This window comes from Macrobrachium rosenbergii, chromosome 21, assembly GCF_040412425.1.
Source record: "Macrobrachium rosenbergii isolate ZJJX-2024 chromosome 21, ASM4041242v1, whole genome shotgun sequence".
Lineage (NCBI taxonomy): Eukaryota > Metazoa > Arthropoda > Malacostraca > Decapoda > Palaemonidae > Macrobrachium > Macrobrachium rosenbergii.
Window position 1 is genome coordinate 69976966 of NC_089761.1, and position 27075 is coordinate 70004040.

At 47.8% G+C, this 27075-nt stretch overlaps 1 protein-coding gene across 1 annotated transcript in view; it reads left to right on the forward strand.

The window, feature by feature from the left end:
- The window catches only part of LOC136849552 (general transcription factor 3C polypeptide 1), a 1135756-nt gene that overhangs the window by 14544 nt on the left and 1094137 nt on the right, over positions 1-27075 (forward strand).

The window sequence follows — 27075 nt, forward strand, 5'->3', positions numbered from 1 at the left end:
GTCTTCTCTTCTGTCGTGCCGAACCCATGGGCCACTGCGGAGGACGCGTTCCAACACCCGTGGGACAATCTCAACGCTTACACATTTCCCCCATTCTGTCTGATTCACCGAGTGATGATCACCCCGAATCTCAGAATGACTGGTGGCACCCAAATGGCCCCAGGCCGTTTGGTACCCGGACCTGCTAGCTCTCCTCTCCGAGGCACCGAGAGAGATCCCCCCCTGGCCCAACCTTCTCCGTCAACCTCACGCAGAGCGGTTCCACCTGGCAGTGCATTCCCTGTGTCTTCACGGCTGAAGGTTATCCACCATCTCTTGTGAGCGAGAGGCTTTTCATTACTGCGCAGCAACAGAGATGGCAGGATACCTCAGGAGATCCTCCACAGCAGTATACCAGGGAAAGTGGTCCGTCTTCTGTGGTTGGTGTCGTCGAACAGGGTATCTCCGGTCGGAGCTACTGTTCAGCAGGTCGCGGACTTCCTCATCTTCCTTCGCCAGAGAAGCTTCTCTCCGTTTCAGCTGTAAAAAGGCTACGCGCTGCACTCGGCCTAGTCTTACGGCTGAAAGGAGTAGACATCTCCTCCTCCTTCGAGATTTCTCTGCTCATGAGAAGCTTCGAACGGTCTTGCCCACCCAGGGATCTCAGGCCCCCTGCGTGGGATGTAACTCTTGTTCTAAGGAGCCTGACTCGTGCACTGTACGAACCTTCACGAGAGTCGTCAGACAGGGATCTGACCCTCAAGACCGTCTTCTTGCATGCCCTGGCATCGGCGAAGAGAGTTGGCGAGCTTCACGGACTTTCCTTTGATGTTAAACACTCAAGGGGATGGGGATCAGTTACGATCGATTTCATCCCGGATTTCGTAAGCGAAGACTCAGAACCCTTCGGTCCCTGACCTCACAGTTCAGTCTTTCACTATCCCCTCCCTAGAGGACTTTGTAGGTAGTGAACCAGACGAGATGCTACTGTGTCCTGTTAGAGTGCTGCGGCGATATCTGAAGAAGACTCGGCACCTCCGGCCTGAGTGTCGATGACTCTTCGTTAGCACTGGCTCGACCAAGAAAGAAGTGTCCAAGAATACCATCTCTTTCTGGCTTCGTGAGACGATGAGAGCGTACTCTGCTGCAGGAGAAGACGACACCGGTACGCTTTGTCCGAGAGCTCACGAGGTCCGCAGCATTGGTCCGTCCCTTGCATTCCGGAAGAATATGTCGGTATCACAGGTGCTGAAGGCAGGTGTGTGGTCCCAACAGACTACCTTCACCTCCTTCTACCTCCGGGATGTTGCACACAAGTCCTTGGACACTTTTTCCTTGGGTCCTGTGGTGGCTGCTCAACAAGTTATGTAGCTTATCCAGCTCCCCTAACGGGACAGGTTGCATCTCGCCTATGTTGTACAGTAGTGATTGGGAGATTGAATGTTGAGTGACTGGCCTCTCTTCTTTCTCCCCATCCTGGCTCTCTTCCCACGGCCAGGGAGCGGACGTGCCGTTACAAGCTGGACCGGGCGATCGAGGCAGGTAAGCACATAACGGGAGCTCCCATTCTATTTCCGTTCAGGTTAATAGGAGCAACTCCACTCCTTCCTCTTGCAAGGGGAGGAAGGAGACCATGACTGTGAGACAAACCCAATGCTTGTATTTGCCTTATTGTCATCCGACGTCAAATTCTTCCTAGCCTACTTTGCATGAACTGACGTTTCCTCTTTCATGCAAAGGGACCCAGAAGTCTGACAACTGATCCTGCGTTTCTTACAACCCGATCTTTTGTCAGAGGCAGTTTTTTCCCTTCCTCGCTCTCACGACCAGGAAGGGAAGACAAGGTGGTGAACTCCAGTCAGTTCAGAGAGACTTTATCAGATTCCTCCCTCCAATCAGTGAGTCTCCTAATGAAAAGGACCGAGGGTTTGTATATTGTGTCGGAACAAATCACAATTTTTAAAAGTAAATTGTATTTTTCCTAACTATAGCAAACCCGAGGTCCTTTACACTTTATGCCCACCTCATGACACCCCTCAATCTGTACCTGGGCTGAAAGGCAAATTGGAATGTTTACATCCGGGCAGGCGGTACTCCCGCCTCCCGGACAGTAGTGAACTGCCTAACCACCTTGTTTGAAGTTCAACGGCCGTTTCCAGCCTACGCCTGAAAGTAATCCCTAATGTAAAGGACCTAGGGTTTGTATAGTTAGGAAAAAATACAATTTACTTTTAAAAATTGTTATATTACCTCTTGCCAGAGCATACGAGCTTGCCAAGAATCATTAAAAATGGATTCTGCTACCCCGGACTGGGGGCAGATAAGTTAAAAAAATCACCGTTACAAAATTAACGCCCATTGTAATGTAGGTAGGGAAGTAGGGAATAGCCTACCGATGTTTCTTATGTAGGCTACAGGTAGCCTAGGCTAGCGATTTCCGTCTGCCCTAATGTAGGTAGGGAATAGCCTAACCGTGGTTCTTATAGCCTACAAGTACCCTAGCCTAGCAGTTTCTGTAGGTGCATCAGGGCCTACTGTAAGGAGAGTGGCGGGACAACATTTTGTGTGCAGAGTACCGGGTCAGCCTCACACATGTAGAGTAGCGGGTCAGCCTCATGTATGTAGTTTAGCGGGTCAGCATCACGTATGTACTTTAGCAGGTCAGCCTTATGATTGTAGCCTAACCGGACAACCTTTTGTATGCAGACTAGCAGGTCAGAAACTAGTGAATTTTGTACAGTTACAGCCAGCAGGAAACCCGACTTTTGCTTCTGTAGTGTAGCGGATCAGCCTTACGATTGTAGCCTAGCGGGACAACCTTTTGTATGCAGACTAGCGGGTCAAAAACTAGCGAATTTTGTATGTTACGGCCAGCAAACCCTCGGTCCTTTACATTAGGATTACTTTCAGGCGTAGGCTGGAAACGGCCGTTGAACTTCAAACAAGGTGGTTAGGCAGTTAACTGCTGTCCAGGAGGCGGGAGTACCCCCTGCCCGCATGTAAACATTCCACTTTGCTTTCGGCCATCGTAGAATGCAGACGTTTCTTCGCTCTCTGCCTGACTGCCCTTTTTTCTCCTTTTTGGTGGGAAAGTTCTTGCTTTTTCTTTACAATCATGAATGTTGATAGGCCTTCTAAGCCCTCCTTTCCCCAGCGTGTATGTCCTGGGGTAGGAGGCAAGAAATGTTACCCCTTTAGATCTAGCGTCGACTCGGACCCACACGCTCTCTGCCCATCTTGCAGGGGGCGTGTGTGTTCGCGCGACGCTCCTTGTAGTGAGTGTTGCTCTTGGTCTCCCAAGCAATGGAGGAAGTTCAAGGGGGGGAGACGCTACCGTCGTAAACTAGCCAAGGAATCGTCTGAGGGTAATACGCCCCCGATGACTCCGGTGGTGGTAATGTGTCGGGTTCGTTTCTCCCTCCCGGCAAGCTTCCCCTGCTTGCTCCCTCTCCCTCGGGTGAGGACTCCCTCTCCCCTTCCTCATTTGTTTCGTCGGGTGTGGAAGGGCGTGGGGGAGCGGTTGACCGGGACATCCTCTCGGGGGTCTCTTCTCGTTCTGGAGGAGAATTTTTTCCTCCAGAGCGAGTGGAGACTTCCCAGCCTAACCCGACTTTTTCTTCAGGTTTTGGTTTGGATAGCCAGGCGTCAGACTTATCATCGACCTGGCTACACCTGGGCCTACCTGGTGTTCCGTCACTGGAGGGTCTGGTATCACATCTGTCCAGCGTTCCATTTACAACTCACATGGCAACAACACTCGCCACCACCTTGGTCACCATGTCAGGTTTTGCCAAGCTACCTGTGTCGGTGGCTTTGCACCTGGATACCCAGGTTTCGGCTGCCCCTGCCGTACACCACACAGTACTGCTGCCTCCTGGGTTCCTGGCCCCATTCTCATGACCGGGCCCCTCCTTCATGGTGACTTCTACTCTGCTGTACGTGACTGTCCCTGCCCCTGTTGCTGACCCTGGCCCGATCACGACAATGGTTCCGGCTCCTCGCTTTTCTGTCCAGCCCGGCACATCATCTGTCTCTCTCCCCATACCTTCGTCCCTGGCTGCCCGCGCACCACCTGTGCCTCCTGGCTGCCACGCAGTTGCTCCTGCCCAGGTAACTGCTGGCCCGAGCACCGCATTCTCTGCCCGGGATGCACCTACTGCTGCAGCCCACTGGGCTGCTCCTGATCCATCGGCTGCGCCTGCTTGGTTTGGGGACTTGACTGCGATCCTGAAGAAGATGGCGAAGAAGAAGAAGTAGAGGTCTAGGAAGGTGTCGTCGTCATCATCTTCGTCTGCTCCCTCTTCTTCATCTCCTTCCTAGGCTTCGTGGCCGAAGAAGTAGTAGTCTGCCCCCAAAAAAAAAAAAGTCTCACACTGAGACTTCTAAGGGACTGCCTCCTTCCACCGGGAAGGCAGTGGGATCTCTTGTCGGCTCTTCCTGATCCATGGATCAGGGAACCGCTGCTCTGGCCTCCGGGTCAGTCACATCTGGAGCCAAGGGCGTGCAGACCAAGGTCTGCACACACACACACACACACACACACACACGCTCACGCTGTGCCTAAGAAACCTGCGCCTAAGGCCAGCGAGTCCACATCGGACACACTTACGCGAGTTGCTCTGAGTACCCAGGTTTCCAAGGAGACCCGGGTACCCCAGGCTGGTACGGGAGAAACTTCTTGCCATACAGACCCGGGCATGGGGTGAGAGAAAGAGTCCGGGCATGCAGGTGCCTCGACTCTTCCTGCTGGCACTTGTGTGAGTGCCAAGTCAGGTTCCCAGGATAATGCTTCGGTCCCTCGGGGCCGAACGCCAGGAGAGACAGAGATCCCAGAGGCTACTGTCTCGAAGAAGACTGGGACACGTCTAGAGGACAGCGCAAGCTCGCGCCAGCCAGATGTGTGCTCGACTCCTCCCAGTCCCTGGCCACGCCTGCGCGGCCAGCCTGGCTCGGGGGTAGCAAGCACACAGCTCGGCTTACGCGAGCTGCTCCGCTCTCCTCGGGAGACTGCTTCGCCTAGGCGAAAGTACTCTCCTCGACCCGGGCTGCCGTCACTACCACGGGTTGGTGACTGCTCCCGGCCCGCTGCCCCTGTTGGTTCTGCCAGCAAGGCCAGTGGGAGCACCCGCGCCTCCTTGCCTGTCCCTTCCACCTCTTCGGTTCCTTCCAAGGGGCGTGAGTCGGACAGGAGGAATTCTGGCGAGTTTTCTCCCCAGAGTTCCATCTCGGCGACGTATGAACCTGGCTCGGCCCTTGGCTCGACCAGGTCTTACGCCCACGTGGTGCAGGAAGGATCATAGGGGTCTGGCGAGGTTCTCCCTCCTGCGGGGAGAGTAGATCAGGAGGACCGCACTCTGGAGGGACTCGAGGGTCCTCTTCCCCAGGATGCGAACACCCCCAAGATAGAGGACTTTTGCAGAGGTTATTGCGCTGATTCGTCAGCACAATGACCTCAGGGAAGGGACCACAGCCTTAACTGTGGATCGTCCGTCGCACCTCGAATCCTTCTGGGGACCCAAGAAGGAACCCAAGGCTTCGGTGGGGCTGCCGTGGTCCACGCTTGTCGAAGGGGTCCTCGAGACCAGGTGAATAGTCTTGTGTCTGGGCAAGACAGTTTGCTTAGGTTGAGCTGCTCGGATGAGCTTCTTCTTCTTCTTCTTCTTCTTCTTCTTCTTCTTCTTCTTCTTCTTCTTCTTCTTCTTCCTGCCTCGCCAGAAGTGCTTCTACATGCCAGCTGAAGGGGTGTTGCCAACTAAACAGGTTGACCTGGACCTAACACATCTGGATCCGGGTCTGACGTTGCAGCAGCTTACTGCAGAGAGCATCTCCCTCTCTCAGCAAGAAGCTGCAACCCTGGAAGCCACCGCCATGGCAGCCTTCCAAGCAGTCTCCTGGCTCAATCTGTGGTCCTTCACAGTATCGAAGGTAGCTGCTTCCTCAGGCGCTATCATGCCCGGAGAGGACTCCGCCCTTGGGAGACTGTGCCAGTCTGGGGCTAGGGCTATCTCCTACCTCGCCCACCACACAGCAAACCTGTGGGCAAACCTGGTCCTGAAGTGGAGAGACGCCGTTGTCTCTCGCTTCTCCAGGTCCGTAGATCCCGAGTCGGCAATCACCTTAAGGAATGGACCGTTGCTGGGTTCCCCAGAGAGTTGGTGGACGCCGCGGTGGACAAACGCCGGGCCAATGACAGTGACCGGCTTGTCCACCAGGCAGTGGCCAAGATCTCTGGGTCTTCGCATACCACTGCGGCCAGGTCTTCGGGCCAGGCTGGCACTTCCTCAGCCCCTAAGAAGTCCCAGTCTTCGAAGGGGTCCCGTGGAAACACCCAGCCTTCTTCTTCCTCGAGAAAGGGGGTTCCCTCCCGCCCCTTTCAGCCCACTTTCCAATCCGGTAAAGGGGGCAAAGGGACGAAGAAGAAGGGGAAATGCTAGGGGTGGTGTTCCCCCCCAAAAGCTGCCGAAGGTGGGGGAGTGCCTGTCGAGCCATGGGGCAACATGGCAGCGACATGGAGCTGAGACCTGGATAGTGGATGTCCTTCGGGAGGGATATCTACTACCCTTTGAGCCTCGGCCTCCCCTCACCTACACTCCGGTCCATCTCCTCACTTCAAATGTTCCAGGATCTCGAAGGACACCGCACTACAGCAAGAAGTGCAAGCCATGCTGAGCAAGGGTGCTGTAGAAGTCATGTCGGACCAGTCTTCAGGCTTTTACAGCCATGTCTTTCTCATAGAGAAAGCCTCAGGGGGATGGAGACCGGTCATAGACCTCTCTCCCTTGAACCGTTCGTTCGCCAGACTTGGTTCATGATGGAAACAGCACAATCCATGCTAGCTTCCATCAGGGAGAACGACTTCATGCTTACAGTGGACTTGAAGGATGCGTATTTCCAAATACCCATTCATCCGTCCTCTCGCAAGTACCTCCGCTTTGTCCTCGAGGAGACGGTCTTCCAATTCAGGGCACTCTGCTTCGGGCTCTCGACCGCTCCCCAGGTGTTCACGAGAGTGTTCTCTCTCGTGTCAGGTTGGGCCCACTCACACAGGATATGTCTACTGAGGTATCTCGACGACTGGTTAGTCCTGGCGAGCTCACACTCACAGTTGCTACAGGACAGGGATCGGCTCCTCGAGTTTTGCCGCGATATAGGGATCGCGGTGAATCTCGAGAAGTCAGATCTCATCCCCAAGAAGAGGATAAAGTACCTGGGTATGCTGATAGACTCGGTGGCAGCGAAAGTCTTTCCCTCGGACTCTCGTATCAGCAGGTTCAGGCAGGCAGCACAGCTGTTCCTGTCACAACAGGAGCAGCCAGCCCGGCAACTGCAAGTTGTCATCGGTCAGCTCATCATTGGAGAAGCTAGTACCTCATGGGCGTCTTCACCTGCGGTCTCTTCAGTGGAGACTAAAGGAGTATTAGTCCCAGTCCCAAGACCCCCAGTCCTTCCTCATTCCTCTCTCCGAGGAGGTGAGGGAGGATCTTCGCTGGTGGTTGGACGACAGGAACCTCTTGATAGGAGTATCCCTGCATACTCCCCCTCCGGACATGCTACTGTTCCCAGATGCATCGACCGAGGGATGGGGTGCACACCTGGTGGAGTTGCTGACTTCTGGAGTGTGGCACTGAGACGACATCACATCAACATCCTGGAACTCAAGGCAGCCTTCCTGGCCCTCCAAGAGTTCCGGGATCGAGTGACAGGACTCTCCTTGGTGCTGATGAACAACAATACCACAGCAGTGGCATACGTCAACAAGCAAGGGGGGCCTAGTGTCCCTCCTGCTTCACCAGTTGACAATGCAGGTGCACGAGTGGGCCGTGGCTTACTCAGTAGAGTTGTCAGCCAGGTACATTCCAGGCAAGAGGAATGTCGTAGCAGACAAGCTCAGCCACCAGAATCAAGTGATAGGGACCAAATGGTCCCTCCACTCGGAAGTAACGGAAAGGCTGTTCGACCTGTGGGGGCGTCCAGCCAGCGATCTGTTCGCCACCCGCCACAACAGAAAACTCCAGGGCTTCTGTTCTGTCGTGCCGGACCCATGGGCCACTGCGGAGGACGCGTTCCAGCACCTGTGGGACAACCTCGACGTGCATGCCTTTCCTCCGTTCTGTCTGATTTGCTGAGTGATCAGCCGAGTGATGATCACTCCGAATCTCAGGATGATTCTGGTGGCACCCAAATGGCCCAGGCCTTTTGGTATCCGGACCTGCTAGCTCTCCTCTCTGAGGTGCCGAGTGAGATCCCCCACTGGCCCAACCTGCTGTGTCAACCCCACGTAGAGCGGTACCACCAGGCAGTGCAGTCCCTGTGTCTTCACGGCTGGAGGTTATCCACCATCTCTTGCGAGCGAGAGGCTTTTCACGTCGCGCAGCAACAGAGATGGCAGGATACCTCAGACGATCCTCCGCAGCAGTATACCAGGGAAAGTGGTCCATCTTCTGTGGTTGGTGTCGTCGAAGGGGTATCTCTCTGGTCGGAGCTACTATTCAGCAGGTCGCGGACTTCCTCGTCTTCCTTCGCCGAGAGAAGCTTCTCTCCGTTTCAGCTGTGAAAGGCTACCGCGCTGCGCTCAGCCTAGTCTTACGGCTGAAAGGAGTAGACATCTCTTCCTCTTTCGAGATCTCTCTACTAATGAGAAGCTTCGAAAGGTCTTGCCCACCCGGGGATCTCAGGCTCCCAGTGTGGGATGTGACTGGTTCTAAGGAGCCTGACTCGTGCACCGTACGAGCCTTTATGAGAATCATCTGACATGGATCTGACCCTCAAGACCACCTTCCTGCTAGCCCTGGCATTGGTGAAGAGAGTTGGCGAACTTCGCAGACTTTCCTTCGATATCAAACACTCGAGGGGATGGGGATCAGTTACGCTCGATTTCATCCCGGATCTTGTAGCGAAGACTCAGAATTCTTCGGTCCCTGACGCACGGTTCGAGTCCTTCACGATTCCCTCCCTAGAGGACTTTGTAGGTAATGAACCAGACGAGATGCTACTGTGTCCTGTTAGAGTGCTGCGGTGCTATCTGAAGAGGACTCGACGTCTCCGGCCTGAGTGTCGACGATTCTTCGTTAGTACTGGCTCGACCAAGAAAGAAGTGTCCAAGAACACTATCTCTTTCTGGCTTCATGAGACGAATAGAGCGTACTCTGCTTCAGGAGATGACACCGGTACGCTTCGTCCGAGAGCTCATGAAGTCCGCAGCATTGGTCCGTCCCTCGCATTCCGGAAGAACATGTCGGTTTCGCAGGTGCTGAAGGTGGGTGTATGGCCCCAACAGACTACCTTCACCTCCTTCTACCTCCGGGATGTTGCACACAAGTCCTTGGACACTTTTTCCTTGGGTCCTGTGCTGGCTGCTCAACAAGTTGTGTAGCTTACCCAGCTCTTCTAACAGGACAGGTTGCATCTCGCCTAAGATGTACGGTTGTGATTGGGAGAATGAATGTGGAGTGTCTGGCCTCTCTTCTTTCTCCTCATCCTGGCTCTCTTACAGGCAGGGAGCGGACGTGCCGTTACATGCTGGATCTGGTGGTCGATGCTCCCGTTCTATTTTCCGTTCAGGTTTATAGAAGCAACCCCACTCCTTCCTCTTGCAAGGGGGGGAAGGAGACCATGACTATAAGACAAACCCAATGCTTGTATTTGCCTTTATGTCATCTGACGCCAAGTTCTTCCTAGCCTACTCTGCATGAACTGACGTTTCCTCTTTCATGCAAACGGACCCAGAAGTCTGACAACTGACCCCGCGTTTCTTACAACCTGATCATTTTGTCAGAGGCAGTTTTCCCTTCCTCGCTCTCTCGACCTGGAAGGGAAGACAAGGTGGTGAACTCCAGTCAATTCATAGAGACTCAATCAGATTTCTCCCTCCAACCAGTGAGTCTCCTAATGTAAAGGACCAAGGGTTTGTATATTGTGTCGGAACAAATCACAATTTTTAAAAGTAAATTGTATTTTTCCTAACTATACAAACCCGAGGTCCTTTACACTTTATGCCCACCTCATGCCACCCCTCAATCTGATACCTGGGCCGAAAGGCAAATTGGAATGTTTACATCCGGGGAAGCGGTGCTCCCGCCTCCCGGACAGTAGTTAACTGCCAAACCACCTTGTTTGAAGTTCGACGGCCGGTTCCAGCCTATGCCTGAAAGTAATCCTAATGTAAAGGACCTAGAGTTTGTATAGTTAGGAAAAATACAATTTTACTTTTAAAAATTGTGATTTTGCTTCTGTAGTTTAGTGGGTCAGCCTTACGATTGTAGCCTAGCAGGACAACCTTTTGTATGCAGACTAGCGGGTCAGAAACTAGCGAATTTTGTATGTTGCGGCCAGCAGGAAACCCGATTTTTGCTTCTGTAGTTTAGCGGGTCAGCCTTACGATTGTAGCCTAGCGGGACAACCTTTTGTATGCAGACTAGCGGGTCAGAAACTAGCGAATTTTGTAAATTACGGCCAGCAGGAAACCCGACTTTTCGGGCATGCACAATGCACAGTGTTATAGGGGAACTTTTGGTAAAAAGTGGCGTTTCCTTCACCAGGGGGCTCCTCCCCTGACTAAGTAACAGGTCTTTGTTGGGTGAGTCGGTAGAGCTGCGGACTGTCACTCGATGGGCCGGAGTTCAATTCCCCGGCCGGCTGATGAAGAGTTAGGGGAATTTATTTCTGGTGATAAGAAATTCAATCCTCGCTATACTGTGGTTCGGATTCCACAATAAGCAGTAGGTCCCGTTGCTAAGTAACCAATTGGTTCTTAGCCACATAAAAATAAGTCTAATCCTTCGGGCCAGCCCTAGGAGAGCTGTTAATCAGCTCAGTGGTCTGGTAAAACTAAGGTATACTTAACTAAGTAACACAGCCTGCTAGGTTAGGTTAGGGTACGTTAGGTTAGTATAGTTCCTTTTATAATAGGTTTCATTAGCCAAACCCTTCTTGAACATATGGCTCCCAGATGATTTGCACGTGCGTGGAACCATTCCACAACAACATGGTGGTCCAGTCTTTCTCTCAATGTTTCCAAAAAGTACAGGGAAAATCAGTTTCCAAGGTAATATCTTAGTCAGTAGTCCATACAGAGTTACCTTGTAGTTTTACAGCAACCCCTTTCATTCCTTTTACTGTAGGGCAATGGCACTAGTTTGCAAACAGCTAAGGAAAATATTTTCTACCTTTTTTTTTTAGTTTTGCTCTAATTTTTTCCGGTTTCAATCAATCGAAATTATCAGGGCATACATGGAAAGAAGCCTTCAGCTTCCATTTGGTGGCTTCAGAATGTGAATTCAATGATTCAGAGCCAAGTTATTAATCCACAAGGTGCTGCACGTCGCTAGAATCGGCACTTTATATGTTGTGATAGGACGACGACAATATTATCAACGCTTTATTTTCAAATATCATGGTAAGTTTAGTCCCTCCCCATAGCTCTGTTTGAGTGACGTCAGCAGTCTCACCAGCCATTTAGCTCACTCTTGACCATAAAAGATACCAGATTTCTCTTAATCATAGGTATGAAAATAGCATAATTGTAAGCCTTCCATCAGCTCGGGGGGCAGGACCAAGGAGGCTCTTGTATCCTGAAGTTGAGAAACGGTCAAAGATTTTTATAAATCTTTGTTTATTTTGTGAATTCTGGAGATAATGGCTTTTGATGATGATGCTTATTCATTTTCATCAAAAAGTGATATCGAGATAGATAATTACAATGACAGTGACGATAGTAATACTGGTTTTGTTCATGAGACTTACCTGTCAGATATATATATAGCTGTATTCTCCGAAGTCTGACAGAATTTCAAAACTCACGGCACACGCAGTGGGCCAGGTAGTTAGTACCCATTCTCGCTCGCTGGGAGGCGGTATCAGGAACCATTCCATTTTCTATTCAGATTTTCTCTGTCGCTGGTACTATCAACATTTGTTTTCAGTACCTCCGTCTTTGGATTTCGTAAACTCACTTAAGTATTCTATTTGACTTTTGGTTTTTGACTTTGGATTGTGGATTGGCATACGCTTTTGTGGACTTTTTGCTCCTGATAACCCTATTGTAGACGTAGTATCACCTAACCCTGTGGTATTGCCTTCGGGCGCTGAGGTTGTGTCTGCGGAGGGTATGGTCCTGACGGAGATTATGAACACCATCCGTGCTCTGGAATCGAAAGTGATTTCTCTTCAAAGTGCAGTTAAGTGTAGTGATCCCCCTAGTGTAGTGGGGGCGTCAGATCGGCCCCATAACGCTTCTAGGCCTGGACCTCTGTCGGACTCCCAGGACTCAGGGAGAGGGCAAGTCGAAAGCCGCAAGAGGGTTACGGGGGCTTCCCACCAATCTGGCGTCCCTTCGGCAGGACCTGTTGACGCTTCCCAGGCTGCCAAGGATCGTGCGCGTGCACGTATCCTGAAGTAACTCCGATCCCTGGCTATCATTCCGCTGAACCCAATGCCATTGCCAGCCTAGAGGCACGTGTTGATAAGAAATTTGATTTGTTAGTGAACACCGTTTCCCAGATTGGGAACTCAGTGCGGGTCCTCATGGACAGATTTAACAGTGTCAGTGGAGGGGGCGGCTACTCATTCCACAGATGCTAATAGACCAAGGTCCCTGCTAAACTCCCCTTGCTCACCTGGGAGGAAGCAAACTGTTAGTCCAAGGGAGGTCGGTGGTGTTTGCCCACGAGTAGTCGCTGCCTCATCCGAGCCTATTGTCCACTTATCCCAGGACTCGGAGGATCTCCTTTGGAAAGGCATCCGCTTGGATGTGCATGTGTTATTTTCCAGTGACTCAGACTCTAATGGGGCTCAAAAGCGCAGTCAGCGCTTTGCTAAAGTGTCTGGCGCCTCGATGGAAGGAGACGTTCCCCCCGCTCGTAAGCAAGTATTGGAAAGGGCTCGTAGCCCCCTTCCCTTTTGTAGTTTTTGGGAGTCTCCCCAAGCTTCTCGCTCCCGTTCTGTGTCCACAGAGCACCACAAAGTGTCCAAGGAAGTGTTAGTTAGTCCAGTGTATGGACATGAAGCGTCCAAGCACCCAGAGCCCGAGAATGTAGTGCCCGAACGCCCAGGAGGTGATTTTCCTGTGTCCTTGCGCCCATTGTTTGAGCGATCAGTGTCTGAACACTGTTCTCATGATCTTCCAGTGTCCAAGCGCCATTTGTATGAGCGCCCACTGTCCGCACTTCCAGCTCGTGGGCGCCCAGTGTCCGAGCACCCTGACAGTGATCGTGTGTTGTTTGAGCGTTCACCATATGGACATCAAGTGTCCGAGCGTCCATCATATGAGTGCCCAGCAATCAAGCGCCCATCCTATAGGCACCCAGTGTCCAAGTTGAAGACATTCGATCTGTCTATTAGAGGTATTAATTTTAGTGAACCTGTTGTGTGCAGTTGGTCCGTGAGCAGGCGACCAGGGACCAAGCGCCCAGTATTAGCAGGCGCCAATGTTGATGTTTGTCCACCTGCCAGTAATCATCTGGCACCACAGGTGGGGCTCTCTGTTCCTGACGTATCTGGTGCCGATCCTCCTTAGCTCCCATTCAGTGCCATTTGGATAGTGTCTTGAACCTGTTGCAGAAGCCAGCTGCAGCGACTCAGGTTCCCTCGGATCCTCCAATGTCCCCAATTTCTTCAGAGGAGGAACCTGTGGATGACAATACTCCCACGTCAAACTGTTCGGCTTTTTTGCAGTTCTTCCTGGTGTGCCATCCGGACTTCTTCCCTCCAGCCACCCCATTCATTTCTCGCCCATCCTGCTCAGCCAACACTGATGAGCCTTTAAGGAACACTGTCTTCAATAGGGAAGTTTGTTCCTCTGGCCAGGTTACATATCAGTCTTCAATAGAGAAGTTTGTTCCTCTGGCCAGGTTACATATCAGTCTTCAATAGAGAAGTTTGTTCCTCTGGCCAGGTTACATATCAGACTGCTACAGTTTTACCTCAGAGCCAACTGGCGGAGGAAAGTATTTCCAGATTCGACTTCGAAATCAAGGAGGACCTTCGATGGTGGCTGGCAGAGGACAGATTCGTGACAGGGATGTCACTGTCTCCTGTGAACCCCAACCTAATGTTGTACTCCGACACACTGGATCGGGTTGGGGAGCCCTTCTCAATGGCTTAGAGGTGTCAGGTTTATGGTCTCCAGCAGAAAGAGATCTTCATATAAATGTAAAAGAATTGAAGGCTATACACCTGGCCCTTCAGTTCTTTGCAACAGAGACCTTCAGCAGGGCAGTTGCGGTCCATTCGGACAGCATGACCTCATTGGCCCACATCAGGAACCAAGTAGGGACCCACTCTTTTTTGCTGTGCGAAGCAGCCAAAGACTTTCTTCTATAGGCACAGAACAACAGGACCACTGTTCTGACCTGCTTCGTCCAGGGCAAAATGAACGTTCTTGCAGACAAAATGAGTCGCGGCAAACAGGTTCTACCGACAGAATGGACACTCAATCCATAGGTGGAAGCTGTGGGGAAAACCGTCAGCAGACCTGTTTGCAATGTCAAGAAACCAGCATCACCCTCTGTACTGTTCCCCGCCACCAGATCCGCAAGCTTGGGCAGTGGATGCGGTGCTGCAAGATTGGTCGGATCTCGACGTCTACACCTTTCCTCCCTTCAGCATGGAAAGGGAAGTGTTGATAAAGTCTAGCGCCCACAGCAACACTTCAGTGGCCCTAGTGGCTCCCTTTTGGCCACACAAGGAGTGGTTCCTAGACCTTCTGAGTCTACTGTACTTGTAGATTATCCAAGGCTTCTACCTCAGAAGAGAAATCTTCTCAGACAGCCTCATTTTCAACGTTTTCACCTGGACTTACCCATTCTTGCTCTGACAGGCTTCAGACTGTCAGGGAGCTTGTCAGAGCAAAAAGTTTTTCAAGGAAGGCTGCAGAAGCTATTGCAAAATGTAGGTGACGATCTTCTGCTGCAGTCTACCAAGTTAAGTGGATAGTCTTTTGGAGCTGGTGTCGAGACAGAAATATATCCTCTTCTCAGACAACTGTAGCTCAGATTGTAGATTTTTTGCTCTTCCTCAGATCCTCGAAAGGTCTAGCTACTTCATCCATTAAGGGATATAGAGCAATGTTGAATTCTGTCTTTAAACAGAGGAATAGACCTTTTGTCAAATCAGGATATAAGTGACTTGGTAAAATCTCTGAATACTTGTAAGCAAGAAAGCAGTTCTGAACTACAGTCGACCCTTGTTAAGCCGGACCCTGTTAATCTGGATATTGGATAAGATGGACACCGAAGGGGGTCAGCTGATTTGAAATATGTAATGGTCGACCACGATTTAAGATAGTTACTGTTCCTCCGCTCTTCGTGTACTGTTTTCCTTTTTATTTACCAAAGGTAAACCAAAAACTTTTCATTTATATTTTTAATTTTATATATACTGTTCTGTATTTATACTGTACTAAACTGAAATGCTTTTAACTTGTAGCCAATTTAACTTGCACATGATATGTACTGTCATTAAGAAACACTATTGCCTGGAATGGTAGGAAGTAGTATAGACAATCACTATGCATTAACACTTTTACCTATCTGCTACCTGACTGGTAGCTATAGTATGATGCTGTGTATGTTGTTTAGGAAAGAAAAGACATGACAAAGGTAAACTTTATGAAAACAAAAGCTGAGTTACTGAACAACACTTGGTTTATGTGGCAAATGGCATAGAGAGAGAGAAAGAGAGAGAGAGAGAGAATTGCCAGTTCCCTCTATGCAGCATGATTCTATCTGTGTTTACAAGGCAAATGACACAGAGAAAGAGAGAGAAAATTGCCAGTTCCCTCTATGCAGTGTAATTCTATCCTCAAGAGATCAAAGAGAAGAAGTTTGTTTTAAAGGTATGTCGACACAGCGTTAGTAAATATCTTCTGAAAAAAATTAATTATATATATATATATATATATATATATATATATATATATATATATATATATATATATATATATATATATATATATATATATATATATATTGTTGCTGAAGAATCCCTGAACCAACAATTTTGCACTCAAAGTAATAAGAAGGAATTCATTCTATTTTTCATGTAACCAGTAAAATCCATACACTATTAAAAACTTCGTATTGTATTCAAAACACTCGCACTTATGTCATCATCAGCTTCTCTGAGCAAAAGTTCTCTCTCAGACAGAGTACAGCTAAAACCTGATTGGCTGGCTGGTTGCCATGAAGATCCGCTAGCCAATGACAGTCCTCTGCATCTGTTCTGTTTGTAGACATGTCGTGACGGCACTAAATTTGAACATTGCCATGATCATGATTATTTGACTGCTGATGGCAAAAACTACTCAGTAATTTACCTTATATAATTATTTCTTCATGAAAACATGAGTTCAAGAATAATTTTAACTTCAATATAGTGGTATGAAAAATCCCACAACAGTCTGTTGTGGTGATGCGTCATCACTTGCGAATCCTATTCCCGGATCGTCTTCAGCTTTACGACTGCACACTGACGACAGTAGCAATAAAAAACAACCCTCTCCAAGATCAGTATGATGAAATGTATTTTATAGTCTTACTTATCATTAAAATTCACAAGTTGAATTACAGTTATTTGATCATGTATATTTTTGCATTTTACAGAATGTTTTTGTTGAAAACAAAATGTGTTAGTGAACTTATGGTCTTAATTGTCCCCCTACTTTTTACTGATGATCTTAATCATCTCATATTTATTGAAGGGGAGCGCTGACTCCATAAGGCCCCATTATAAAGTAAGTGCTTATAGCTTCCTTATGAATGAAGGGATTTGCTTCAAATTTTTACCACTTAATCTTCAACTAATAATGAAAATTTGCTACATGGGAATTTAGAAATTTGACTTCTAAGTCAATTTTTTTTTTGCATTTGGCAAAAAGATTTCAAAACTTTTCAAAAATAATAGGCAAAAAAATTTTCACTCTAAAATAAATTTTCTGTGTACGAAATCAAGATATATACTGTAGTTATACTACACTCTGTAAAAGTTGGATTAAATTTGATTCAGTCTTCTGGGAGTTATAAGCTTTTATTTTTGAAAAAACTAAATTTTGAGAAAACAGCAAAACAACTATTTTGTCATATATAAGAAATATGCCCTGAAATTTTCAATATAATCAAATGAATAGAAATGTGCTCTCTCTTGATTTATATGTTACCTAAAATTTGCATACACACAGACACATGTATATTATATATATGTGTGTGTGTGTGTGTGTGTGTGTGTGTGTGTGTGTGTGTGAAGATAAAAAGGCCCATAAAACACTATTTGAACTTTGCAACCATATATTTCGAGCACTTCCTTCTGTTCACTGGTAAAATATGGACACACGATGAGTTACAAGAATATAAAGACAAAGAATATGTAGGTGTGGCAGTATGTATGCTCTTGTAACACATCACCTCCCCATATTTTACTAGTGAACAGGCCATTAGAAAGGAAGTGCTCAAAAATATATTCTTGCAACGTTCAAATAGTGTTTTATGGAAATATTTTTTTATATTCATATACTATCGTATTACAGTAAAAGATATTCATATATAATATATATATACAGTATATGTGTGTGTGTGTATATATGTATATATATATATATATATATATATATATATATATATATATATATATATATATATATATATATGTATATATACACAGGGTGTTTCAAAATTAGAGCCCCCTTTCTACAGCATAAACTAAAATTGATGTGGATAAAAACAAATGTAATTCAGAACAGGTATTTATTTAAGTTTCTCACTGAGTAATTAATATTTTATGTGGCCTCCATCTGCCTGTACCACAGCCTGCATTCTTGAGGGGTATGATTTCCCTGAGCACTTCGGTCACCTCTCTTTGCAGGTTGTCGAGGCTTGGTATACCATTATAGTTCATTGTGCGCGCTTCAACACGATCCTTTAAGATAATACCAATGTTTTCACACACATTAAGTTCTGGGGAGCTACCTGGAAATTCACTCGATGAGAAGAGATCGATACCACTGTTTCTTTGATGATCCACATTAACCGTTTGGCTGTGAAACAGAGAAAAATTCCCAAACATTCAGGAAATTTCACAACTTGGCGATAGCGCACGTCATCACTGATATCATCCAGCTTTGCAGCCCAAATGATGTAATTTTTATGATTTGGCTTCCTGACTGTGTAAATGAAGAATTCTCTGATGCAGCAACATGGAGAAAGTCAGCTTCATCCCAATCTTTAAGAAATGAACCACAAAACCATGCACAGTCTTCTCTTTGTTGCTGAGTGTTGTTGGTCTTGCTGATAACATGAAATGGCTTGATACCAGATTTTTTTCAACTCACGATATACAGCACTATAACATCTCTTCTTTCCCCTTTTTGTTTCCAGTTCAAGCGCCAATTTCCGTAAAGACTTCTTGGTCTATCCACTGCCTCAGCTATGATGTCTTTGACTCCTGAGAAAGGACTTCAGGACTTCCAAGATTCTCACTCTTTTTGCGATGACAGTCATATGGATTTTTGTTCCAGTTTCTTTTAGCAAAGGATTCATCCATTTTAATGTATTTAGCTATCCAGGAACATGAAATGAAGGTTGCGCCAGCATCCCTGACCTCTCTGAAGGTTATAGCCTGGATTAGGTCAATCTATCTGATTTCCTCCAAGTCGTTAGCCATGGCTGTATCTAACTCCGTCACTCAGTCTGAAAATACAAGAAATGTAAAATGAAAAATAGCTTAGTAGAAACTTAAAATAATGTATTTGGAGATAGGCTATAGCAGAAAACTTCATAACTTTCCATTTGTTCCGTGGAGAGGGAGCTCTAATTTCGAAACATACATATATACGAGGGTAAGTCAAAAAGTTCCAGGAAAAATGTTGAATGATGTATTTACACAGGAATGAAACAACCCAAATACTTGGTAAACAATTATCTATGATGTAGTGATCCATATAGACTTGATACCTCAGTCATCCTCTTGCTACCGTGGTGTTAACATCTGCTTCAGAAAAGTAACTTCTTGAACCCATGGAAAATAAAAATTTTGAGATGAGAGCTAACATCAAGTTCCTGACCAAGCTTGATTGGAAACCAGGAAAAATTATTGAAGCTTTGCAACAAGTTTATGGAGATTCTTCTCCATCTAAATCAGTTGTTTATGATTGGATAAAGCGATTTAAGGATGGTCGGGAGGACCTCAAAGACAACCCAAGAGAGGAAGACCATCGACTGCAAAAAATGAAAGAATTGTGGCTTTGGTGCAGAATCTAGTGGATGAAGATCGTCGGATTACTATCGATATGATAGCTAATGAAACTGGGATCTCCCATGGTTCCGCATTTTCAATTTTAAATGAAAATCTTGGTTTGAGTAAACTTTCAGCACGTTGGGTCCCAAAAGCGTTTTTCAGAAGACCAACTGCATCAAAGAGCTGAACTTTCTCTTGCAGTTTTAACGAAGATTGAATCAAATGAATCAGAGTTTTTTGACCGGTGTTTTTACTGGAGATGAAACTTGGATCCATCAATATGACCCAGAAAGTAAAATTCAATCAAAGCAATGGTTACCAAGAGGTTCAGCTGCACCAGTGAAGTTCAAAGTGGCGAGATCTGCCCAGAAGGTTATGGCAACAGTGTTTTGGGACTCCAAAGGAGTGATTTTGATTGATTTCCTTGAAGGACAAAAAACAATCACTGGGAACTACTACAAAGGTGTTTTGCAAAAACTGAAGACTGCATTGGCTAAAAAACGTCGAGGAAAGTTGCACAGCAGAATTTTGTTCCATCATGATAACGCTCCAGCACATTCATCAAGGGTTGCAAGAGAAGTCCTACGGAAATTTAGGTGGGAAACTCTTCCACATCCTCCTTATAGTCCTGATCTTGCTCCTTCAGATTTTTTCCTGTTCCCAAAACTCAAGGAACACTTAAGAGGAGTCCGGTTTGAATCTTTGGATGCTGCTAAACATGCAGTTTCAACATGGTTTAATAGAAAGGCCCCAAATTTCTACAAAGAAGGGTTGCAGAGGTGGAAACAGCGCCTTGAAAAGTGTATAGAGTTAGATGGTAGATATGTAGAAAAATGATGTTTGAATTTCCTTAAATAAAAAGTATATTGAATTTTTCCTGGAACTTTTTGACTTACCCTTAGGTATATATATATATATATATATATATATATATATATATATATATATATATATATATATATATATATATATATATATATATATATATATATATGACTATTTATCACATCACCGTGATTCATATACAATCAGAAAGCTACAAACGTCCTTTAATATCAATTCACTCTACCTCGGAAATAATATATTTTCATATATGTTACGCAAGGGGAATATTTTAGTTGATAATAAGTCCACCGTCCCGTGGGGTCGAACCAGCGACGGACGAGGAATCAGGACTACAGTGACACACTAACGCAGTCGGCCACAAGAGAGGTATAAGTGAATAATATCTCCCATCATCTCACCCGTCGAACTCAGGTGTTTTGCGTTTGGAGACGATATCCACCCACCTCTGCCATGTTGTTGACCGTGTAGTGCGTTTGTGGTACGTAGCCATATTATGACTATTTATCACATCACCGTGATTCATATACAATCAGAAAGCTACAAACGTCCTTTAATATCCAATTCACTCTACCTCGGAAATAATATATTTTCATATATGTTACCGAAGGGGAATTTTTTAGTTGATAATAAGTCCACCGTCCCGTGAATATCGAACCAGCGACGGACGAGGAATCAGGACTACAGTGACACACTAACGCAGTCGGCCACAAGAGAGGTATAAGTGAATAACATCTCCCATCATCTCACCCGTCGAACTCAGGTGTTTTTGCGTTTGGAGGCGATATCCACTCACCTCTGCCATGTTGACCGTGTAGTGCGTTTGTCGCACGAGCCATATTATGACTATTTATCAGATCACCGTGATTCATATACAGTCAGAAAGCTACAAACATCCTTTAATATCCAATTCACTCTACCTCGGAAATAGTATATTTTCATATATGTTACTGAAGGGGAATTTTTTAGTTGATAATAAGTCCACCGTCCCGTGGGGTCGAACCAGCGACGGACGAGGAATCAGGACTACAGTGACACGCTAACGCAGTCGGCCACAAGAGTGAATAACATCTCCCATCATCTCACCCGTCGAACTCATATATATATATACAGTATATATATATATATATATATATATATATATATATATATATATATATATTGCAATACACTCCCTGAACACCTGAATTAGCCCTGGTCACTGAGCAGCCCAAACTATATCCCCATAATTTTACCCACAAAGTGGGTAATTAACTGTCAGCATTACCAATGCCACAGGAAAAACTCTTGTCAAATGAGTTACCTGAGGTACCGTTGGCAACACTGCTGCTAATACCAGCCGACAGAGGCCGAGATCCCCCAATTGTTATCAGTTCGCCTTGCTGGTTGGATGTATCCTGCATCAGCGAACTTTTTGGTCTTTAGCCCAACCCCATACAAATATTTTGGATACCAGATGACGTCTTGGATGTTTTCATCACCCCTTTTCTCCTGGGTTTGTACTTTTGGACTGGTTTTGGATCTTCTCTCCCGAATGTAAAGCACAGAAAATCCTTAGCTTCTAAGAGTAAGTGTAGGTCAGAACCAGCTGTAGAGGTACAGGCTCTTGATAAGGAAGCGTTAGAGTCTGAATTACTGTATTCAAGAAGTTAGAAGACAAGTTATCAGCTAATATGTGTAGTCTATTTTCTAGTTTGTTCATGAAACTTACCTGTCAGATATATATATAGCTGTATTCTCCGAAGTCCGACAGAATTCACAAAACTTAAGACACACGCAGTGGGGAGTCCAGGTGGTTAGTACCCATTCCCGCCGCTGGGAGGCGGATATCAGGAACCATTCCCATTTTCTATTCAGATTTTCTCTGTCGCCGGTGTTGTCAACAACTGTTGTCTGCACCTCCGTCATAGGATTTGCTTTTTGCTTAAGTATCTGATTGTCTTTTGGTATTTTGACTTTGGATCGGTAGATCGCATACGCTTTTTGACTTTTCTTTGGTTTTGAATTAGACTATCATTATGTCTGGGTCTAGCTCTGCTAGTTACCGTGTGTGTGTGATGTCTGAGTGTAAGGTGAGGTTGCGAAAGCTGCGGTTGACCCTCACACTGTATGTTCTAACTGTAGGAAGCATATATGCATGTTGAATGATAGGTGTGATGAATGTGCTTCTTTGTCTGAAAATGAATGAGAGCGTATGATAAATATGTGAGGAAGTTGGAGCGTGATCGACTGAGGAGGTCTTCCTCCAGGAGTGCTTCTCTTTGGAAGTGTTGATGTCGCCCCTAACTCCCTGTACCTTTAGAACCTAACCCTGTGGTTTTGTCTCCAGCCCCTGAGATCGTGCCAGTGGAGACTAATATGCTTTCCGCCATGATGGAATCGATTAGTGCATTAGAATCTAAGGTGTCAGCTCTCCAAGAAAAGTGTTGTGAAGTGACTAGTGCCCCCAGTGTAGTGGAGGGGGCGCCAGACCGCCCCATCATGCCTCTAGGCCTGGACCTCTGCTGGACTCCCAGGACTCAGGGAGAGAGCATGTCGAAAGCCGAAGGAGGGTGACGGGAACCCCACCGGTCTGGCGTCCCTTCGGCAGGTCCTGAAGACGTTTCCCAGGCTGCCCAGGCGCGAACTCGTGCTCGTGTCCTGAAGGACTGCTTTCGTCTTCTGACACGTCCTCCCACGCAGGGGTTGGAACCGTCAGGTAGACTCTCGCCCTCTTAAGAGAAGCTTTAGGGAGGAGGGCGCTTCACGCCCCTCTCTCCTACTCTGTGCTCCTCGCCAGAGTTTGTGGATGCGTTCCCCAAAAAGAAGTACAGGACGTCATCCGAAGAAGACGTGTTTGAGCGCCCAAGTCGCTCCAGAGACAGAGCTCTCCCTCCTCAAGAGAAGAGGATTAGGACGTCCCCTCGTCCTTCTTCCTCCAGGTTACGTAATTCTCCAGAGAGGCGTCACCAACGAGGACCCTTATTGCCTCCATGCAGCAGCAACTCTCCTCATTCATTGCAGAGAGAGAGTCCAGGTCCCGTACTCGTCGGAAGGATGTTAGACTTCCAGTGAAGAGATCAGGCGTTCTCCTTCTCCTGCTCCTCGTTCGTCACCTTCGTTTGCTTAAGCCTGCTCGTCGTGGAAGGAACTCTAGACTCGCCCCGGAGGGTGTTGAGGAGGACCGTCTTGACGTCACCCCAGGACGCCCCCCTCCCTTCTCGTTCTAGACGCCACGTTCACCTTTTTGTTGATGACGCCGTCAGGCTCCTGGCGTTCGTCATGCTGCCAGACCTGACGCTCTAAGGGACGATCCAGGCGTTCGTCATGCTGCCAGACGTGGACGCCGATTGGACGCTCAAGAAGCTCGTCATGCTGCCAGGCGTGGACGCCCGATGAGGCGTTCATGACTCCCTTCAAGACGCTCCACCTGCCGTTGCTGTCGTCTCTCGTGTGGTTCCTGGTTCTCCTGCTGCTTTGCACGCCAGTTCCTCTTCCAAGCAGAGGTCCCTGCGGCGTGTTTCCTCTCCAACTTCTCTCTGCACTTCCCGCCCGATGTTGGAGATAGACTCAAGGTCTCGGAGTCTGAAGAAGAGATTAAGGATCAGTCTCGTCGCCGGACTACCAGATTCTCGTCAAGCTTTTGAAGGAATTGTTTCCCGACAAGTTTCTGCCGGCAGTACCTCTCTCTCCTCCTTCTCAACTGACTTCACTAAGTCTAGGAAAGCCCGGGATTTCTGAAGATGACTAAATCGCTTTCCACTAAGCGGGCCTTCAAGAAAGTCCATTTGTGGATGGACTCCATAAAGCTCAAGGAAAGTCTTCTTTCGCCCTTCCCCTTCAAGGCTCTCGGTAAAGCGGCGATGTGGTATGAGACCGGAGAAGACTTAGGCTTTACGTCTTCCTTCCTCATCTAGGGAGACTTCTGCCTCTCCTGGACTCTTGATTCATCATTTGAGTAGGAGGTCTCATCTGTCGACGGCCAAGGTTCCCTGGACTCTTTACGGAGATGGACCATCTTTTGAAGGGCCTTTTCAAGACGCTAGAAGTTTTCAACTTCCTTGACTGGTGCCTTGGAGCTTGGCACAGTCATAAAAAGAGAAGTCCACACAGGACCTGTTGGTTCCCGTGACCTCGGACGTGACGCCAACCCGTCAGCAGTCACCCAAGATGAAGAAGCCCTTTCGTGCCGGATCATCTTCAAAGCCTTCTTCCCGAGGAAAGAACCTCTCGAGAGGAAAAGCCCTTGCTAGAGGTAGGGGCAAGAAGTGATGTGATTCTCCTCCAGATACCGGTGGGTGCCAGGCTTCTTGCGTTTGCCGAGGCCTGGAAAGTGAGAGGGGCAGACAGTTGGTCCCTTTCGGTTTTAGAGAAAGGATACAAGATCCCTTTCCTTTCTCCCCTCCCTTAAGCCTTCGCCCTTGGACCCTCTCCGTCGTGCGGTCCAGAGAAACAAGAGATCCTGTACGACCTGCTGCGGCAAATGCTCGTCCAAGAGAGCAGTAGAACAGGTCTTAGACCTGGATTCCCGGGCTTCTACAACAGGCTGTTCCTGGTCCCAAACAGTCGGGAAGTTGGAGACCTGTGCTGGATGTCAGCAGCCTGAACTGCTTTCGTCGTGAAAGAAACTTTCAAGATGGAGACGGCTCAGTCTGTTCTAGGAGCCTTAAGACCAGGGGATTGGATGGTATCCCTCGACCTTCAGGACGGCGTACTTCCACGCACCGATACATCCTCAGTCAAGGAAGTTCCTGAGGTTCGTCTTGAAGGGAAAGGTGTATCAATTCAGAGCTCTTTTTGCTTTGGCCTGTCCACAGCTCCCATGATTTTCACCGTCATCATGAGGAATGTAGCAAGGTGGCTGCATCTGACAGGCGACGTGTGTCGCTCTACTTGGACGACTGGCTGATTCGGCGTCATCGAGGGAGAGGTGTCTGGAGGATCTACAAGCAACTTTGAACCTGACGAAAGAACTCGGCCTGCTGGTCAACTTCGAAAAGTCACACCTGACCCCAACACAGTCCATCGTGTATCTGGGGATTCAGATGGACTCAGTGGCTTCGGGCTTTTCCGTCCCCCGAACGTCAACAGCTGTGCTTCTGGAAAAGTCCTAGCCTTCCTAGGGAAAGAAACATGTTCGGTGAGGGAGTGGATGAGTCTGCTGGGGACCATTTCCTCACTGGAAAAGTTTGTTTCCCTAGGAGACTACATCTCAGGCCTCTTCAGTTCTTCCTGCAAGACAACTGGGAAGACAAGGAAAATCTCGAGTTGTCTCTCAAACTTTCCTCGAGGTGAAGGAGCATCTCAGGTGGTGGTTGGATCCTCGAAGCTTTCAGAAGGCGTGTCCTCAGCCTTCCGAACCCGACCTAGTGTTGTTCTCCGGACGCGTCAATGTCGGGGTGGGGAGCAACATTGGGGAAGAGAGAAGTGTCAGGCACCTGGAGAGGGGAACAGGTGGCCTGGCATATCAATATGAAAGAATTAGGGCGATTCTTCTAGCCCTTCGATTCTTCAAGATCAAGTGTCCGGTCGCACAGTCCAGGTAAACGCGGACAATACCACAGCTCTAGCTTACCTGAAAAAGCAGGGAGGCACTCATTCTCGTTCCTGTTGCCTTGCGAAAGAGATCCTGTTGTGGGCGAGTTCCAGGAACGTTACGATCCTGACGAGGTTTGTAGCAGGCGTTCAGAACGTGAGAGCGGACCTGCTAAGTCGTCGCCATCAACTGCTCCCAACAGAGTGGACTCTGAACCAGGTGTGTCAAAAACTGTGGGGTTTATGGGGTCGACCCTTAGTAGACCTGTTTGCAACATCGAAGAACAACAGGCTTCCGCTCTACTGCTCTCCTGTCCTGGATCCAGGAGCAGTATCAATAGACAGACCCTTCTTTGGGACTGGTCTCGTCTGGACCTATACGCTTTCCCTCCCTTCAAGATCCTGGGAGAAGTGGTCAGGAAGTTAGCGTCGTCGCAAGACACAAGGATGACTCTGATCGCTCCGTATTGGCCTTACAAGGAGTGGTTCCCGGAGGTAATGTCGCTACTGGTAGACTTTCCGAGGGTGTTGCCTCTTCGTCCAGATCTACTCAGACAGCCCCACTTCGAACGATACCATCAAAACCTCTCGCTCTCGGTCTGACTGCGTTCAGACTATCGAAATGCTGGCGAGCGAGAGGTTTTTCAAGCAGGTGGCAAGAGCGATCGCGAGCCAGGAGAACATCTTCGATCGCGGTTTACCAGTCGAAGTGGGCGATTTCGACAGTGGTGTAAACGCAGAGGATTTCCTCTTCTCGACCACTGTGAGCCAGATTGCAGACTTCCTTCTTTTTCTTAGGGAAGTTCCGGCTGGCAGTCTCCACTATTAAGGGATATAAGAGTATGTTGTCGGCGGTCTTTCGGCACAGAGGAATAGATATCGCCAACAATACGGACTCTGCATGACCTCATTAGGTCGCTCGAGGCGACTAAGGTGCATCAGTATTTGGTTCCATCTTGAATTTGGACGTAGTTCTTAAGTTCCTGATGCAAAGCCCCTTTGAACCCCTTCATGCTGCTTCTTTGAGGGACGTAACAAAGAAGACGTTATTTTTAGTTGCTCTCGCTACTGCAAAGAGAATCAGTGAGATTCATGCAATATCTAAGTTAATTGGTTTTAAAGGATACGATGCGGTGTGCTCTCTTCAACCGTCGTTTCTTGCCAAGAATGAGAACCCGTCTCACCCTGGCCCAAGTCCTTTGAATTGAAAGGTTTGGCGGGTATTCTGGGTCAGGAACCAGAAAGATTGCTATGCCCTGTTCGGGCTCTAAAGTTCTACTTGGACAAGACGAAAGAGTCAAGAGGTCTTGCATGGATAGGTTATGGTGCTCGGTGAGAAGACCTGACGTCCCCCATGTCAAAGAATGCGCTGGCTTTCTTCTTGAGGTCCACCATTCAAGAAGCGCATAAAAGTTGTCAGGAGAGTGACTTGAACTTTTGAAAGTTAAGGCGCATGAGGTTCGGGCTGTTGCAACGTCAGTAGCCTTTCAAAAGAACATGGCTCTGAACGATATT